General features: G+C 44.0%; 1 protein-coding gene across 2 annotated transcripts in view; it reads right to left on the bottom strand.

Moving 5' to 3' along the window:
- LOC140902132 (butyrophilin subfamily 2 member A1) overlaps positions 1 to 6132 on the bottom strand; it is a 28134-nt gene extending 22002 nt beyond the window's left edge. Inside the window, exons 1-2 of one of the 2 annotated variants that reach the window (XM_073321864.2) lie at positions 6053 to 6120; positions 4771 to 4818 (exon numbers count right to left, since the gene is read on the bottom strand). The gene's annotated coding sequence lies outside the window, so the exon portion shown is untranslated. Of the gene's footprint in view, positions 1 to 4770; positions 4819 to 6052 lie in introns of both variants that reach the window. The other variant, XM_073321863.1, reaches the window with a different exon arrangement.
- Positions 6133 to 20117: the final 13985 nt, after the last annotated feature.

The following is a 20117-nucleotide window of genomic DNA, read 5'->3' as shown; positions in this document are numbered from 1 at the left end:
TGATTCCTGAGGCCCTGAGAGAAGGGGGAACTGAGGCTGGGTGCCTGTGGGGCACCTTCCTGCCATGGGGCAGTGTTCGAAGATGGCGGCCCTGTGACAAGGATCAATACAATTATTTAAATGCCTGTCACAAAGACAATTGTGCCTAAGGCATAGTTTCCTTCAGTACAACCACTATGGCTATCCACTAACTGTGTCCTCCACTGGCCCAGCTCCGCTGTTATGATCAGTGAGCCTGTGCAGCTGGGAGCAGAACTTCACCTATTAGCTTAAAATCACTAGATAAATTCATAACAAATTATTTAGATTGCAAGCTCATTGAGTGTTCACCGGAGGCCTCTGACCTGATCTTTAAGGGCGTCTGTTTCTGATTAATGTAAAACCTACGTGCTAAGCAGTAGTGTAAGTAGATGACACCGAAGATTCAGTATATCAGACTTTGCTATAGGTTTTAAGATTAAGAATTAGCATGAGGCCTATCTGAGGCCTGGTTGTTAGCAAGGGCTAGCCTATGTGCTTGACCAGAGGTGATGGAATTTAGCAATATGTGCTTGGCACATGTTAAATAAACTGCAAAGGAACAAGTACACTGCAAGATTGCACAAAATAGTAGATTTTTAGGTCCTTTTGCAATAAGGTAATTATTAATTTAACCACATTGAGATATGAAAACTATCAGGGCATTAATTGACACAAGTGAGGTATTAACTGGCAGAAACTTCACTATGGTTAGCTGGAATACCACGAATGGTCAGTCAGAATACCACATATGTGCAAGAGTCAAACCCCTATCAGATATGAGCTCAAACATGTGTGGATGAATAAAATGTGGTTATCCAGCCTGTTGTTGGGACACCAGGGATGACCGAATGGCGAAAGCCTGAGTATAAACAAGCCCTCTTTGGTGATTTCCACTTCCTTTTTTCAGCTATCTTTGCAGTTTAACAGTCTCTACGATGTTCTAAGTGTGTCAGCATTGGGAATTGTTTTATCCTGTGCCAGCCATAAGGCTGTACCTATGCACAACCCAGGGGGTTATTTTCTTAACTTGCTAGATTTCATTTTTCTATTGTTTCAGTTATACGTTTCTGTATTAAATCAAACTTATAAGGTATCTATGTGTGTCCCACCAATTTCATCCTTTTAATTAATTTTAAGTAACTACCTGGATAAAAAACCTGTTATTAGTAACAAGTGCATTTAGAAACCCAAATTAACCAAGGCTTCAGACTGCGTTTATTTTATGTTTGTACAGCACCGGGCACAGTGAGGTCCCAATCCTGAATGGAGACACTGGGTGAAACTGAATGCAAATGGTAACTAATAACAACAATAAAATCTCCTGATGCACACTGGAAAAAGAAAAAACTAGGAATTAATGAAAGCAATAGGGAAAAGGATTTTATTTCCTTTAAAGATAACATGCATTTACCTCTCAGTGGATTAAAGAATAATTCTATTTGCAAATGGCTAAATCCTGACTCAGCTTCCCAGTGAAGCTGATGGGAGTTTTGTCTCTGTAAAGTCTGAATAAAGAGCCCTTCATTTGGCTCAAGACATGTTATAGGTACAAACTTTTGCACGTGACTTTTACAGAAACACTTACTGTCTGATTCTTTTCCCACTTATAGAAGTCTCATACCTTTGTCACTCCCTTCATTACACTGGAGCTACTGATGGTTTACTTTGGCGTAAATGAAATCACAATCAGGCCATTAGAGCATAAATAAAAGGACTAGGGTGCCACTAATGTTGAAATTCCAGAGTGGCTCAGCACATTTAACTGGTACCGGGTTTCCAAAAGTGCTCAGCTCACAGTTAGGCACCTAGATAAGGGCCAGATGTTCAAAAGGGCTCAGCTCAACTTCCACGGTGACATGCATGGCCAGATTGTCAAAAGAGCATCACATTAGAGATTATTAAAAAGTGGAATTTTTGTCTCATGGGAAAATCTGAGATTTGGATATTTGTTTTTCACCCTAAATTGGGACAAAAAGTGAAAATATCTAAACTTAAAAGAATGAAAAGTTCTGAACATTTTTGATTTGATGACACTGAAACGTTTCATGTTGCGTCAGTTTGAGCATCTAGTGTTGCAGTTCAGATGCCTCATGCCCCATTCTCCTCTATGGACCACATCTCCCATGATCCATCAGGATCTTGGGACTCCCATGGTACATCTCAGCAGCTCAGGGGGTCCATTAGTGTCAACCCAACCCAAAACAAAATGGTTCATTTCAATTTTTCTCAATGGAACATAAGAACGGCCATACTGGGTCAAACCAAAGGTCCATCCAGCCCAGTATCCTGTCTCCGACAGTGGCCAATGTCAGGTGCCCCAGAGGTAGTGAACCTAGCAGGTACTGATCAGTGATCTCTCTCCTGCCATCCATCTCCACCTTCCGACAAACAGAGGCTAGGGACACCATTCCTTACCCATCCTGGCTAATAGCCATTAATTGACTTAACCTCCATGAATTTATCCAGTTCTCTTTTAAACCCTGTTATAGTCCTAGCCTTCACAACCTCTACAGGCAAGGAATTCCACAGGTTGACTGTGCGCTGTGTGAAGAACTTCCTTTTATTTGTTTTAAACCTGCTGCCCATTAATTTCATTTGGTGGCCCCTAGTTCTTATATTATGGGAACAAGTAAATAACTTTTCCTTATTCACTTTCTCCACACCACTCATGATTTTATAGACCTCTATCATATCCCCCCTTAGTCTCCTCTTTTCCAAGTTGAAAAGTCCTGGCCTCTTTAATCTTTCCTCATATGGGACCCATTCCAAACCCTTATCATTTTAGTTGCCCATCTCTGAACCTTTTCTAATGCCAGTATATCTTTTTTGAGATGAGAGGACCACATCTGTATGCAGTATTCAAGATGTGGGTGTACCATGGATTTACATAAGGGCAATAAGATATTCTCTGTGTTATTCTCTATCCCTTTTTTAATGATTCCCAACATCCCGTTTGCTTTTTTGACTTCCGCTGCACACTGCGTGGACGTCTTCAGAGAACTATCCACGATGACGCCAATATCTTTCTCCTGATTTGTTGTAGCTAAATTAGCCCCCATCATATTGTATGTACAGTTGGGGTTATTTTTTCCAATGAGCATTACTTTACATTTATCCACATTAAATTTCATTTGCCATTTTGTTGCCCCATCACTTAGTTTTGTGAGGGGGGGGGAGGGATAGCTCAGTCGTTTGAGCTTTGGCCTGCTAAACCCAGGGTTGTGAGTTCAATCCTTGAGGGGGCCATTTAGGCATCCAGGGCAAAAATTGGGGATTGGTCCTGCTTTGAGCAGGGGGTGGGACTAGATGACCTCCTGAGGTCCCTTCCAACCCTGATATTCTATGAGATCTTTTTGAAGTTCTTCACAGTCTTCTTTGGTCTTAACTATGGAAAATTAAAAAGAAATAGGCAAATTTGACATTTTTCTACAGCTAATTTAAATTTCACAGAAAACATTTTCTATTGAAAAAAACATTTCAATGGAAAATTTCCAACCAGCTCTCTTTAGCAGGTAGGGTGCTGAGACCCTTTAAAATTTGGTCACTTATTTTGTTGCTTAAATTAAAGCTGGTTTCATTTGAAAATATTGCCCTGCTTGAAAAGCTGGCTCTCAGCTCTTTTAGGAATGGGGTCCTTGGATCTACACATTGCATCCTAGAGAGATCTATCACAATGTTCATAGCACTTTCCATCGGGTTAGATTTAAAAACACAGTGGCTCACCACAACAAATCACAGATGTTTATCACTAAATTCAGTTTTACCTGGAAATGACTGGGGGTTTTCTTAATCTTAGATCAGGAATGGAAATTGAGAAGGGCTGATTCCATGGGCTAGTCTTAGAGTTGGGCAGAAAGTGGAATTTCTGTCCTACAGGAAACTTTGCATTTTAAAAAACAAAAATATTCATTCAGATTCGGAACATAAAGCTGGAATTGCAAAATTCCTGCGGAAAGGAACTTTTCAAAAAAATGTTCAAGAAGTGCCAGTCCCACCTCCCTGGGCACCATAGCTGCCTGCCTGTGGTGCTGCCGAGGAGCCAGAGAACTTGAGATCCAAGGTGCCAGCTCCTTGGCACACTGTGTGCCTAGAAGACAGGCAGGCTGTTGGTGGACCAGGAAGCCGGGTGAGCTGGCTGGGAAATAGACGGGTTTCAATCTTCATCATAATCAACACGTTCCCATGGAACATTTCAATTTCAATGAAATGGCATTTTCTGGCAGAAGAATGTTCCATCCTAAAAATATCCAACCAGCTCTAGTTAGTATTGAGGTAGTTGTAGAGATAAGAAATCCCAGCACAAAACCACTGTCTAGGAACCTTGTCTTCTCAAATGCCTTAGGATGGTGGTTCACAGACTAGGAAGAGCACAGCATTTCCAGCTGCTTCATGGAGCAGCTTCTGTCCCCACAGTGACAGATCTGCCACCCTCCAGTGACGCTGCCTGCTAGTTCTAGCCCAGTCCAGAGCTTTCTGAAGGTTTCCAGAGGTTTTTATTGACCCGCTAAATGAGGAAAAACCAATGGCTTTTCTGCACACAGCACAGTTGCCTTATGTCTTTATCAGGTGCAGTATTGCCAGCTCCAAGAGTTCCAAAATCAAGGGACTGGCTTAAAAATTATGAAATTTTAAAAATAATAATAGTACATTTGGGGTTCTTTTTATTCACCTTCTGTTTTTGGAGGTTTTAAATCACACACAGTTCACATTTTCAAGTTTTCACTGCAACCTTGAGGGCTAGAAACTTACTTTTTTGAGGAAAGCTGAGATCCTCACATAATCACAGGACTCCAGGAGCTGGTGATTTAAGAAAAACCCCCAAAATCACAAGACTTGTGATAAAAAACACAAGAACTGGCAACACTGCCAGAGGTCTCTGGTGAAAATTCTATTGTGATCAAATTCACTGATTGCACGTGCATTGGAGAGGCAGCAGCAAACACACAAGAGGAACAGAACTGACAATTGACCTGATACAAGCATCAGGGAATGCAGGGACTTGGAGGGAGAGCTGTTAGAAATGAAAGTAAGAAAACCATGTGTTTAGAGTAGCTGGATTTTTCAATGGGGACTGGGGGAATGAGGCACCCAAATCCCACTGAAATTCAATTAGAGTAGGGTGCCCAACTCACTTTGGCTGCTTTTCAAATTCCTAAAGATACTCCTTCCTGTAGCCAAGCCAGAAAGAAGACATGGGATCAGGATTCAGAAGCTGCAAGAAGTGTCTCTAAAAGGGCCTCTTGGTTAAGAACCAGCCCACAGTACAAACACATCTGAGAAAAGATGGCTTAAGAAGCATGTGTTCATCCCCTGTGGGGAGAGTGAAGGTATTACACCAGGGATCCTCAAACTTCATCGCACTGCGACCCCCTTCTGACAACAAAAATTGCTACACGACTCCAGGATGGGGGGGGGGAAACCAAAGCCTGAGCCCACCCGAGCCCCGCAGTCCAGGATGGGGAAGCCAAAGCCCAAGCCCCACTGCCCCATGTGTGGGGGGAGGGGGCAGAGGGGGGGCTAAAACAGAAGACGAAGGGCTTCAGCCCCAGGCAGGGGGCCTGTAACCTAAGCCCCACCTCCCAGGGTTGAAGTCTTCAGGATTCAACCCCAGGCGGTGGGGCTCGGGCTTCAGCTTCAGCCCTGGACCTCAGCAAGTTTAAGCCAGCTCTGGTGACCCCACAAAAACAGGGTTGCGACCACTTTGGGGTCCCGATCCACAGTTTGAGAACCGCTATGTTACACTGATCTCTAGTGGTCTTTCTGGTCTGGCATGCAAACACTGATACTCGGCACAGGGCAGGCCTAGTTAGATGGATAGAGAAGGGCAAAGGAACTAGAGGACTGGCCCTCTCGGATAGAAGAAAAGCTGGAAGATTTTCCCGGGAGCGGGACTGAAGAGTGGAAATGCGAAAATTAACCCTCACTCTGGAACAGATCAATGCAATCCCAGCAGCACGGGGCTGGACTGGCTCTGAGCAGCACCAGAATATTACCAAACACAACTGAATTTTAAATAAGCAGAATGTACTACCTGGAGATCTGGATCCCGTAACTCCGAACCCTGGGGGTGCTGGTTATGGCTGCCTGCTACCTTTGAACCCTGGGACTGGGTAATTGCTGTCAGGGAAACCAGAGAGGCTTTTCCCAAAGTTATCTATTAACTGAGGAGTGAAAAACGAAAGCAGTTTTCTCAGTGTGGGGAGAAGGGAGCAGGTGGGGCTGTGGATTTATTGCTCTTCATGGGACAACTACTCTATCCCTCTGCTAAACTAAACAGCCCTTAGGTTCCTTTGTAAATACCAGCCTAAACCCCATGCACTGCCTTTAAAATATCTCTGAATGGGATTAGAAGAGCTGGGTGAAAATTTTCAAATCTCAAACTTTTTTCCATGAAAAACAGGGACAGGTTTGTAATGAGGAAGGTGAATATCTTTTTTTTTTTTAACTTCCTCTGCAGCACAGGCTTGGATCACCTGCTAGGGCAGCTGGGCAGATCTCACCTAATTCATTCAGTGCCACTGCAGGGGCAGCAAGTGTAGAGATATGTTTGTACAAGATAATTATTTACAGAGGCTCGCTCAAAAGGGACTGTATTAGGACTGTAGGAATTCTGAGCCGTCCCCTGGAAGCAGAGGTGCAGAACTCCATGTAGCTGTGCACGGCAGTTCACCACAGACACTCTCAGGTTTGTTTTAATAAAAGATTTATTCCTTTCTCATTCACTGGGTTGTTCTTTAATGAACCCCAAGACAAGATCTTGTGGGGGGAGGGATGGCTCAGTGGTTTGAGCACTGGCCTGCTAAACCCAGGATTGTGAGTTCAGTCCTTGAGGGGGCCATTTAGGGATCTGGGGCAAAAATTGGGGATTGGTCCTGCTTTAAGCAGGGGGTTGGATTAGATGACCTCCTGAGGTCCCTTTCAACCATGAGACTCTACAACCATTCCATGGTACCAGAAAGTCTGAATGAGAAAGAGACTGAGGTCATTTTGAGGTTAACTCCTTTGTTTGAAACTGAAAGCAGAGAAAAAAGGAGCCCGCAGAGCAGCAAATAGAAAAGAAATAAACACTTTTTTATATATTGTATGAGCACAATAGTAGCTTGACTAGTTTAAGAAGGGAAGAAAGCCAAACCTGGATGTGTCACAACCTGCATTCAGTCTGTGAGTGTCAGGCAGTGTTGCAGAACACAAAAAAAATTCTGACAGAAATTTGAATTGTATTTAGCAGCCACAAGGGAGAAAAATAATAAAGTGAAATCATCAATTTTTGCATGTTTTCAGGAAGGAAGCCTTGGATATTTAGAACACCTTTAAGTTTGAAGAAGGTGAAAGCATGAAGTTAAGTAAAATTCTGACTAAATTTGAGGAACATTGCATGCCAAAAAGGAATGAGAGCTTTGAGAGAGATATTTCTTTACATGCATGAACAAAATTGATGCCACCATAGAACAATATGTCACATGATTAAGGCGAATCAGTAAAACCTGTAACTTTGGTGGACTGGCAGTGTCTGATCAGAGATAGACTCATTTGTGGCATTAAAGACAATGTGCTAAGAGAGAGAGACTGCTCTGTGAAGGAGATTTCACTTTCGGAAAAGATCTCCAGGTATGCAAGGCAGAAGAAACTGTGTCAGCACAAGCCAAAGAGCTGAATTCACCAGAAGGGCTTATCCACATACTAAGTACAAAAGAATATAGCCAGAAAAGGTCAAATCAAAAAGTGGAAACATCCCCTATGAAAACCACTGCTGGTGGGGAGACAGTGTACAGATGGCTATGTGGAAGGTGTGGAGAACAACATGGCCCAAACCAGTGTTTTGCATTTGGGACACTGTGTCATAAATGTTGGGAAAATAATGTCCCCAATGCAGAAAAGTCAAGTGCCTGCAGTTGAAGACAACCTGTTTGAGGAGTTTTACATAGACGTGCTGGGATCAAGCAAACCAGATGGGAGGGCCTGGATACTGCCTATGAAAGTGAATGAAACAATTATTCTACTCAAACTGGATGCAGGAGCTCAGGTTACTATTCTGTTTGAACAAGATTATGAGAGACTGAAAATAAAACCAAAACTGGGACCAACATAAATACGAATAACTGGTTATTCTGGAACAAATATACCAGTGAAGGGGAGATGCATTGCTAACATCAGCTATAAACACACTACACATACAGGCTCCCATTTATGGTCGTGCCAAAGGAAGTGACACCAATTTTAGGCCTGTCTGCCTGTGAAAAACTAAGATGGGTGCTCTCACAAGATCAGACTGAACCTGGCTACGAGGCACTCATTCAGGAATACCATGATCTGTTTTAAGGGTTGGGTTGCTTGAAGGCTGAACATACAATGAAGGGAAACAAGCAGGTCCCTCCCATTATCCATCCTTGTAGAGAGGTGCCATTTACTCCATGATAAACTCAAGGTTGAGCTCACAAGGCTGGAAGCAGTGCAAGTAATACAAAAAATTGAGGAGCCAATGGAATGTCTGAGTTCACCAGTCATTGTAGAGATAGATAATTGCCAGCTACGCTTATGCTTAGACCCTAGAGACCTCAATACAGCTATAAAGAAAGAACATTTCAAACTGCCAACCAGAGAAGTGAGGGGATTTGCTCAATTTGCAAATGCACAATATTTCAGTAAATTGGATGCTCCTCAGGATTTTGGCAGGTAAAATTAACTGAAGAATGGTCAAAACTATGAATATTTAATACCCTATTTGGAAGATACATATTCTTATGCCTACCCTTCAGTATAGCTTCAGCACCAGAAATGTACCACAGAGCCGTATGTATGATCTATGAACATATTAATGGTGTTGACACCTCAATGGATGACATCATCATCTGGAGCACAATTAAAAAGGACCATGGCTGTAGACTCTGGGAAGTCTGGGCTGCAACCATATTACAAGCTTGAAACTAAATAGGGAGAAATGTGTTTTAGGGAGTTATAGAACTGACTTTTGTTGGAGATATTATTTCCAACAAAGGTGTAAAACTTGATAAGAGAAAATGATGGCACATCCCCAGTCAAAGAAAAGTATCTAATAGTTCCTAGGAAAGGTTAATTATCTTGGAAAATTAGTACCTAATCTATCTACAGAATGCAGCGGCTTTAAGGCAACTCCTAGAAAATAAAAAGGAATGGTACTGGGGCGCAGAACAGGAGGAAACATGGGAAGGTTTAAAACAACAACTCATACAAGAGCCAGTGTTGAATTTCTATGCACCAGGCAGGCCTATTATAATTTTACAGAAACTTCAGGATTATTGGCAACCAGTGACATATGTATCCAGGTCACTAGTTGGCCTGTGTTAGACAGAAGGTCAGACTATATTATCACGGGGTCCTGGCTGGCCTTAGAATCTATAAAAGAGAGGGGTTGAAGGGATAATGCATGTGTCTATGGAGACAGGGCCTTAAGTGCTGGCATCTGTGGTTGAGGTCTTCAGTGCAATGCTGGGGATTTAACCACAACTCTGACATTGCAGTTCTGGGGGAAGGTTGGGAGTTTCAAAGGAGCATGTAGGAGTTAGGCACCGAAATTGGAAAGGATTTGCTCTCTGAACTAGAGCTGTTCCTCAAATATTTTCAAGAGTTCACAATTCTTTTCAGTCTTGAACTGAGAAAAAAAGGTTGAAATCTTGAAAATATTTGAAAACATTCTTTTTGTTCCAGTCAATCTAACATTTTGTTTCAATAATTTCAAAATGTTTCAGTTTTGAAATTTTTTCTAACCATATCTTCAGTCTAATTAGCTTAAATTTCAAAAGACAAAGTCACTTTGGATCAGAAAACCAGAATTTTTCATTTTGAAAATATCAAAATGAAATATTTTAACAATTTCAAAAGCGCACCCCCAAAACAGATTTTTTAAAATTGGGAGATTTGTCAACTCCTGTTGTCAGAACCTGTTTCACGAATAGTTTTGTGTTATGTTAACAGCACACACAGACATTAGATTACAAACACAAATCTTATTTCTGGAAGGTTTCAAAGTAACACGACTTTATTTAGTAATATTCAGAACGATAACATGCAAGAACCAAAAACAGAGAGAGACAAAGCAGGCTGCTCCCTAAGGCATTGACGCACAGCTCACCCCATGTTGCTGGAGGCTGGTTTTCTCCAAACTTATCCTGATCAAATTATTTCTTACAGAGTCCCCTGCCTGCAAGAAGGACCAGGAAACCCTCTACCAATTAAAGTCACTGCCTATAGTTCCAACACAATTTTCAAATACACATTTTGATTTCAATTAAAAAAGGATTTATCAAAATTTCCCATATACATCAAACTTCTTTAAGCTCCCTTGAAACCATACAGTAAACCCTTGCACTGCACTGGAAATCTCACCCAAGGGAATTAGCTGTGTAAGCTCCTTTGGTCCTTATTCCTATTATTAGGGAGGAGTAATGTGGTCATGGGTGCAGCATGGTGGCACCCACTGAGCCAGCATCTAGCCCCAGCTTTTAATGGGCATTAAATACCTAAACACCTTCGAGGACCCAGCCCTGAGTGACAAGGCGAGAGATGCTTTATAAATCAGATCTGGAAAAAAACACTCAAATTATTTTTATGAGAAATTATGATTTTTTCCCCACAAATATTTTTGAGAGCTTCAGTGGAAACACTGAAACTCCCAAAGATTCCAGTTTTCAAATACACACACACACACACACACACACACACACACACACACACACACACACACACACACACACACACACACACACACACACACACACATATTCAGGAAAGAAATGTTTAGTTTCTTGGGAAAATGCTGTGCTTGAAAACAACACTTTTTTTTTTTACCAAAAAGTTTTCACTTTTACATTTTTCTATCCAAAAAAGAGAAAATCTCTACCCAAATTTGGTCAAGAAGCCATTATAAAATATTTTAATGTAAATGTTTTGTTCAGCTGTCCTCGAGATCGCTAAAAACACCTTCCCTGAGTTTATATTAGGCAGACAATAAAACTGTCCCTTCTCTCTGATAAATTCTTCCTAAACTAGGGTGACCAGGTGTCCCGATTTTATAGGTACTGTCCTGATATTAGTGGCTTTGTCTTACCTTGGACCCTATTATCCCCCAGCCCTCGCCCCAATTTTTCACACTTGCTGTCTATCCTGAGCTGAGCTGATTGCAGAACTCTGAGCAACTGCTGCTTTCAGGAAACCCAGCTCTGCTTCTTAGGAGAGAGGCATTCAGAGGGCCTCTCCCAGGGTAGCCTCTTACAGTGGAAGCCACAGTGAAACAGCTGTGGAGGAGCCCAGCAAGATTACAGGAAAAGGGGTTAGATTGAATCTGAAAAGCCTGATCAGCCAAATAAAGAACTAGCAGCCATGTTACTGCAACAGCTATAAGCACTCAGCCACCAGGAAATGCAAAGGTTTCAGTTCCCACAGTACACACTTAGGGCCACATTTAAAACTCGGGCTGTTTTAGCCAGATTGTCCCCTCTGCACAAGGAGGGGGAGGGGATAAAAGCTTTGGGGATGTGCAACTGATTGGTTCTCCTGTGCTGTTTTGTCATCCAGAGCCAAGGATGTGTGAGTGCCAGGGTTGGCAGCGGGAACTCACATTGACCTATCTACCCTGCAGAGAGTCAGCTTAAACGTGCAGACTGACTTGGTGCTTTGCATGCCCTCGCGCTGTGCATCGGGTGTAGCAGGGAAAACTCCAGCTAGGGAATCCCAGGCAGTAGTTACAGTGGAGCTGATCGGACAGACCAATGGCCTCAGAGATAGACAGAAGCTCAGGGCTTTTGCAAGGGCAGCTCTGGCCTCTGGAGGATGGCCTGACGTCTGCAGGTTTAGGAGATCACGCCAAGTACTCATTCCAAGGAGGGCAACAACCCTCAGCCCCATAGGATTCCACAGGGAGAGACTCAGGTGCATCATGGGAGATGTAGTGCAGCCACTGTCAAGGCCATCTGATCTAGTGTTCAGAGCCAGAACCATGTGTGACATACTGGGGTACAATACAGACTAGTGGAGGGCTATGTCACCCCCTGCCCTGCACCCTTGGGTGGCTTACAATGCCTTGCTGTAGTAGCTCCTATTTGGGCTGCTCACAAACAGCCTTCCAGTGTGCAGGCCACATGCTGAGTGTCTGTGTGTAACTGCAGCCTGACAGCTACACCCTGGCTCTCAGGGGCCTTGGTTATGCTGCAGAGTGACTCCAACACACCCCCTGACCAGATCTTCCCCCAGAAATGTATGTCCTGTACTTCCCAGCCTTCTCCTGGACAGTACAAATATATAAAATCCATTATTCCTTTAAGGAATACCTGAAATGGAGTTACCCAACCACTTCAATTTAAACACACCGGATTAGATAAAACAGTAAAACAAGAGACAGATTTCAAGTGAGTACAAGTAATGAGGCATAAAAGTTAGAAATGTTAACTAGAAAAATAGAGATAAAATGTTTACTAGTTCTAACTTAACAAACTTTATTAGATTCAAGCAAAATTTCTCACCACATGCTTTACCAGATTACTGACCAAACTCTCAGGTCAGGACCCCTTCCCGCAAAGTCCAATGGCTGTTTTCTTTTGTCTCTCAGGTGCGGAGCATGTGATAGGCAGAGAGAGAGAAAGGGGTGCCTTCGGGTGTTTGTCCCTCTCGCTTGAAAAAACATTTCCATCTGACAAGCAGGAGACAAAGAGTTTATGTAGAAGGATGTTCCCTGCTGGTTTTTTCACCTGTTTGAACTTCCTTTGTTTTCCCTTCCTGCCTTATGACACTGTTTACTGCTTACGTGCAAATTAAGGCAAGTACACATTTCTTTGTTTAGGATAGATCTGTTCGCCGACTTCTGTTTGGGCAGCGCTATGGGGTCTGGAACATGTTTTAGGATTACACCATACAGGGGAATTTTATCACTACATATACAATGTTGCCACACATATTTTACCAGGACAATAGTGACTGGCAATTTCTGAGTTTTCAGGTGATAACTTAAAAGGCATACTTAGAATCATAGAATCATAGAATATCAGGGTTGGAAGGAACCTCAGGAGGTCATCTAGTCCAACCCCCTGCTCAAAGCAGGACCAATCCCCAACTAAATCATCCCAGCCAGGGTTTTGTCAAGCCTGACCTTAAAAACGTCTAGGGAAGGAGATTCCACCACCTCCCTAGGTAACGCATTCCAGTGTTTCACCACCCTCCTAGTGAAAAAGTTTTTCCTAATATCCAACCTAAATCTCCCCCACTGCAACTTGAGACCATTACTCCTTGTTCTGTCATCTGCTACCACTGAGAACAGTCTAGAGCCATCCTCTTTGGAACTCCCTTTCCGGTAGTTGAAAGCAGCTATCAAATCCCCCCTCATTCTTCTCTTCTGAAGACTAAACATCCCCAGTTCCCTCAGCCTCTCCTCATAAGTCATGTGTTCCAGTCCCCTAATCATTTTTGTTGCCCTCCGCTGGACTCTTTCCAATTTTTCCACACCCTTCTTGTAGTGTGGGGCCCAAAACTGGACACAGTACTCCAGATGAGGCCTCACCAATGTCGAATAGAGGGGAACGATCACGTCCCTCGATCTGCTGGCAATGCCCCTACTTATACATCCCAAAATGCCATTGGCATTCTTGGCAACAAGGGCACACTGTTGACTCATATCCAGCTTCTTGTCCACTGTAACCCCTAGGTACTTTTCTGCAGAACTGCTGCCAAGCGATTCGGTCCCTAGTCTGTAGCGGTGCATTGGATTCTTCCGTCCTAAGTGCAGGACTCTGCACTTGTCCTTGTTGAACCTCATCAGATTTCTTTTGGCCCAATCCTCCAATTTGTCTAGGTCCCTCTGTATCCTATCCCTACCCTCCAGCGTATCTACCACTCCTCCCAGTTTAGTGTCATCTGCAAACTTGCTGAGGGTGCAGTCCACACCATCCTCCAGATCATTTATGAAGATATTGAACAAAACCGGCCCCAGGACCGACCCCTGGGGCACTCCACTTGATATCGGCTGCCAACTAGACATGGAGCCATTGATCACTACCCATTGAGCCTGACAATCTAGCCAGCTTTCTATCCACCTTATAGTCCATTCATCCAGCCCATACTTCTTTAACTTGCTGGAAAAAATACTGTGGGAGACAGTGTCAAAAGCTTTGCTAAAGTCAAGGAACAACACGTCCACTGCTTTCCCTTCATCCACAGAGCCAGTTATCTCATCATAGAAGGCAATTAGGTTAGTCGGGCATGACTTGCCCTTGGTGAATCCATGCTGACTGTTCCTGATCACTTTCCTCTCCTCTAAGTGCTTCAGAATTGATTCCTTGAGGACCTGCTCCATGATTTTTCCAGGGACTGAGGTGAGGCTGACTGGCCTGTAGTTCCCAGGATCCTCCTTCTTCCCTTTTTTAAAGATGGGCACTACATTAGCCTTTTTCCAGTCATCTGGGACTTCCCCCGATCGCCATGAATTTTCAAAGATAATGGCCAATGGCTCTGCAATCACATCCACCAACTCCTTTAGGACTCTCGGAGGCAACGCATCTGGCCCTATGGACTTGTGCTCGTCCAGCTTTTCTGAATAGTCCCGAACCACTTCTTTCTCCACAGAGGGCTGGTCACCTCCTCCCCATGCTGTGCTGCCCAGTGCAGTAGTCTGGGAGCTGACCTTGTTCATGACCTTGTTCGTGACCTTGTTCGTACTTGGTACAATAATTATTACAATGGTGTGTAAGGTGTGAATACAGGGGGTCTATTCCATCACACCATGCCAGAGATCAAAGCCAGAGTAAGAATCCAAAGCCACGCCAAGGATTAAACCAGAGTCAGACATCACACCAAGAGACAACGATGGATTCAGCAGTGGGGGTCAGGACAAGGAGGTAGAAGCAAGGAGCAGAGCATGGATCATGGTTTCAGGAGCAGTGACAAGCTGTAGTACCAGGAACAATGAGTAAGACCCAAGCAAGGAAGCAGGGACTGGGTCCCAAGGGGGCTAGGTAGCAGTTAGTTGAAGGCCTTGCAGGTAGTTGCTCGGAAAAGGGGTAGGGCAGGAACAAGAAGACTTATACAGCAGTGTGCTGCTAGTCCACTAACCAGGAGGCATTGCAGTGGCTCATGTGGACACAGAGATTATTGTCAACTTCACTCCTAATGACAGAAAACTCCACCAATATTGATCTTTTCCTGCAGAATTTTTGATTTTCCCAAAATCACATTTTCTCTTGGGAAACATGTTTCATTAGAAACATTTCGACCAGTCCTACTCACCATTTATCCCTGTGCACAGGGCATGCAGAGTGGTTTGGAAGCATTGCCAGCCCTCTGTGGAGATAGAGGTGGTTAGGGACTATTTAGAAAAGCTGGACGTGCACAAGTCCATGGGGCCGGACGAGTTGCATCCGAGAGTGCTGAAGGAATTGGCGGCTGTGATTGCAGAGCCATTGGCCATTATCTTTGAAAACTCGTGGCGAACGGGGGAAGTCCCGGATGACTGGAAAAAGGCTAATGTAGTGCCAATCTTTAAAAAAGGGAAGAAGGAGGATCCTGGGAACTACAGGCCAGTCAGCCTCACCTCAGTCCCTGGAAAAATCATGGAGCAGGTCCTCAAAGAATCAATCCTGAAGCACTTGCATGAGAGGAAAGTGATCAGGAACAGCCAGCATGGATTCACCAAGGGAAGGTCATGCCTGACTAATCTAATCGCCTTTTATGATGAGATTACTGGTTCTGTGGATGAAGGGAAAGCAGTGGATGTATTGTTTCTAGACTTTAGCAAAGCTTTAGACACGGTCTCCCACAGTATTCTTGTCAGCAAGTTAAGGAAGTATGGGCTGGATGAATGCACTATAAGGTGGGTAGAAAGCTGGCTAGATTGTCGGGCTCAACGGGTAGTGATCAATGGCTCCATGTCTAGTTGGCAGCCGGTATCAAGTGGAGTGCCCCAAGGGTCGGTCCTGGGGCCGGTTTTGTTCAATATCTTCATAAATGATCTGGAGGATGGTGTGGATTGCACTCTCAGCAAATTTGCGGATGATACTAAACTGGGAGGAGTGGTAGATACGCTGGAGGGGAGGGATAGGATACAGAGGGACCTAGACAAATTGGAGGATTGGGCCAAAAGAAATCTGTATAAGTAGGGGCATAGCGAGCAGATCGAGGGACGTGATCGTTCCCCTCTATTCGACATTGGTGAGGCCTCATCTGGAGTACTGTGTCCAGTTTTGGGCCCCACACTTCAAGAAGGATGTGGATAAATTGGAGAGAGTCCAGCGAAGGACAACAAAAATGATTAGGGGACTGGAACACATGAGTTATGAGAGGCTGAGGGAGCTGGGATTGTTTAGCCTGCAGAAGAGAAGAATGAGGGGGGATTTGATAGCTGCTTTCAACTACCTGAAAGGGGGTTCCAAAGAGGATGGCTCTAGACTGTTCTCAATGGTAGCAGATGACAGAACGAGGAGTAATGGTCTCAAGTTGCAGTGGGGGAGGTTTAGATTGGATATTAGGAAAAACTTTTTCACTAAAAGGGTGGTGAAACACTGGAATGCGTTACCTAGGGAGGTGGTAGAATCTCCTTCCTGAGAGGTTTTTAAGGTCAGGCTTGACAAAGCCCTGGCTGGGATGATTTAACTGGGAATTGGTCCTGCTTCGAGCAGGGGGTTGGACTAGATGACCTTCTGGGGTCCCTTCCAACCCTGATATTCTATGATTCTATGATTCTCAGCTCACTTTCCACTGGGGTAAATGGTGACATGAAGTGCATAGATTATAAGATCCAAAGAGAACATTGTGACCCTAGATTCGTAGATTCTAAGGCCAGAAGGATCTAGTGTGATCATCTGACCTCCTGTATAACGCAGGCCAGAGAATTTCCCTGAATTCTCAGAGCAGATATTTCAGAAAAACATCCAATCTCAATTTTAAAATGGTCAGTGATGGAGACTCCACCACTGTCCATGGTAAATTGTTCCATTGGTTAATTACCCTCACCTTTAAAAATGTACGCTTTATCTCCAGGCTGAATTTGTCTAGCTTCAGCTTCTTGCCATTAGATCAAGATTATCTCTTTCTCTGCTAGACTGAAGACCCAATTATTAAATATTTGTTCCCCATGTAGCTACTTAACGACTGGGATCGTTACCCCTTAACCTTCTCCATGTTATGCTAAATCGATTGAGCTCCTTGAGTGCATCAATATAAGGCAGGCTTTATAATCCATTAATCATTCTCCTTGGTTCACTTCTGAATCCTCTCCAATTTATCAACATCCTTCTTGAATTCTGGGCATCAGAACTGGACACAGCAGCAGTGTCATCAGAGCCAAATAAAGAGGTAAAATAACCTCTCTACTGCTATTCAGAATTCCCCTGTTTATGCATCCCAGGAACACATTGGCTCTTTTGAACATAGTATCACAGTGGGAGCTCATGTTCAGATAATTATCCATCCTCTTTCTCCCCTACCCCAATTCTTTTCAGAGTCACTGCTTCCCAGCATAGAGTCCGGTCATCTAGTCTGGCCTCCTGTATAACACAAGCCATAGAACTTTCCTGAATTAATTCCTATTTGATCTAGAGCATCTCTTTTAGCAAAACGTCCAATCTTGATTTCAAGCTACTTCTGATTTATATAAGGGAGAACAAAAGGAGACCCAAGCTCAGTATGCTCAGAGGATTCAGGTGTGAGAAAGCCCACGTGAGTCTCATGGAGTGAAAGGCAGTAAGCATCTTTCTATTCTTAGTCTGAGTGGGGGATGTAGGCCACAGACAATATAAGCTGGCAGCAGAAGTGGACTCACCTGAGCAGAGAGCAACTCAAGCCTCTTTTCTCATGACAATCTAAAGGAGTAGAAATAGCCTGTATGTGGAGAGCTGTCCACCACAACCATCCTGAAAGGGATTGAGAGAGAGACTGCACATTCTCCTCCCAAACTGTTATAAGCAAGAGCAGACTCAGAGCTCAGGCCTGCAACAGCATCCCCGCTGCCTCACCCCAACGAGAAGGAGAAAGGTCAGCGTGGGAAGAAACTGTGGGTTTTCTTACACCTACTCAAGGGAGCAGCGTGGAGAGGCTGCTGCTGAGCTGCACAAGCCTCCAGGAGAAGAGGGAAGTGCAGAGCAGAGAGCTGAGATGCACCTTATCCACCCATGACCAGAAGAGCAGAGGCGGATCAGAGCAGGGCTCAGAGCAGCTGCACTTCCTCCACATTGTGATGCTCTGGAGGAGCGGGAGCAGGATGCAGGCCCTGCCGTGGGGAGCAGAGACCACTCCAGAGTTCTCGGGCTGCACAGCCAATGGCAAATCTCGCAGGGCTTCTCTCACAGTGGCTGTGGCTTCTCTGTGAGTATCGTGACACTTGGCTCTGTTGTGTGTGTGTGTAGCTCTGAGAAATGATGCATGGTGAGTTTCAGCCTGGTTCCCCTCTCCTTCGCCCTTTTATAGGCCCTTTTACAGGTTGCCGTAGCCTGGATTCTGCTTTACCCTAATGCCCCTTTACACTGCTCTGGAGTGCAAAGAGCCTGTGAAGCAGGAATAGGTGCATCTCTCTGGGGCCCCTGGGTCCTGCTAGAGGGCCGCAGTGTAAACGAGAGGCTGACCCTGCACAATGGACTGGGACACTCTGCGATGCAGAGTTTAAAAAGTCACCAGTTAGAAACAGGGTGAGATGAGGCTTGAACAGGCTGGATGCAGCTGCTCACATGGGCCTGGCTCAGTCTATTTGTTCCAGTGACCCTCAAGCCAAATGCAAAGGCTCCAGCTTGGGCAGAATAGAGCATCTGCCTCCTCTGTGGGATGGGCTGTCCTGAGCACATCACCTCCACTCCAGTCCCCCACCCGGCTCCCAGCCTGCATTCAGTGCCTTCCATGGGCTTGTCTTCAAAACCACTAGTGAGCAGGTCCCAGCTATATCCTCAGCTGCTTCTCCATCCACCACCATCCAGGGGAGCCATGCTTCCTGGGACAACTACCCAGGGCAGAGTGTGGTAAAGCTGGAGACGTGGCATTTTCTGGAGATGGGACTCTGTGGGATGAGATCAGAGAATCATAGAATCATAGAATCATAGAATATCAGGGTTGGAAGGGACCCCAGAAGGTCATCTAGTCCAACCCCCTGCTCAAAGCAGGACCAAAGGTGAAATACGCAGTCTGTTCACCTTTGGGCCCCTCCTCTTTGTTAAACGTTCCCACCATAACCAAAATGAAGGAGAAAATATCTTATACCCCAGCAGAGCTCCCTAGAGCAAGGGAAGGGAAAAGAGCAGAGGCTACATAACAATTCTTCCTTTCCTGAAAGGGGTGTTTTTGATGTACGTGAAGCAATCAAGTACCATGGTGATTAGTGCCATGGTGACAAGAGCTGGGGGTTGTTTGGCTTTTTGCAGGGCGGATGTGGTGGAAAATTCCACACAAAATGAAACAATATATAGAGAGAATGTTTGTCAAAAGTTTCCATGTAAAATGTCACCTTTTCATTGAAAAACAAAACACCAACACCAAAAAGATTTATCTGAAAAAGTTTGGATTTTCAGGTTTTTGGTTTTTTCATGAAAGTCAAAATTTTCTGTCTAAAGAACACATTTTCTGTAGAAATTTGCATTGAGCTAAAATCCCAATTTTCCACTGAACAGTTTTGATGGCAATTTGTCAACCAGCCCTAAGTATCAACATAGATGTTGTATCAATCTTATCTTTCTTTTTGTCTAGTTAAAGTCTTTTTAGTTTAACTGACGATATGATTAACTTACTGGACATTATAATGAGAAATTTGCTGTTGAAAAGGATGAGGAGAAACGTATTTCTCTTTGTAAAAAACAAGAATGAACATTTAATTTAAAAGATTAACATGTATAAAATGTGACCAATTCTAGATGTAGTTTAATAGCTACACTTTCTAAAGAACAGACAGTGGGGGTGAAATATCTTAATGAATCTTAGTTTCACTCATAAACTTCATTTCATTTGCACTTCAGGGAAGTTCTACCTTGAAAATAAAAGAAAATGTTTCTTCTTTTGTTTTGTTTCCTTTCCCTAAAATACATTTGCTTTTCTTTTCCAAGCTCTGAGCTTTGCCTCACAGCAATGGCAGCATTCCAGCTGCACTTCTTCTGGTGAGTGCT

The sequence above is a fragment of the Lepidochelys kempii genome, chromosome 23 (assembly GCF_965140285.1).
Source record: "Lepidochelys kempii isolate rLepKem1 chromosome 23, rLepKem1.hap1, whole genome shotgun sequence".
Taxonomy (NCBI): Eukaryota; Metazoa; Chordata; order Testudines; family Cheloniidae; genus Lepidochelys; species Lepidochelys kempii.
The sequence above is the reverse complement of the archived record's forward strand: the minus strand, read 5'-3'. Positions and strand labels throughout refer to the sequence as shown.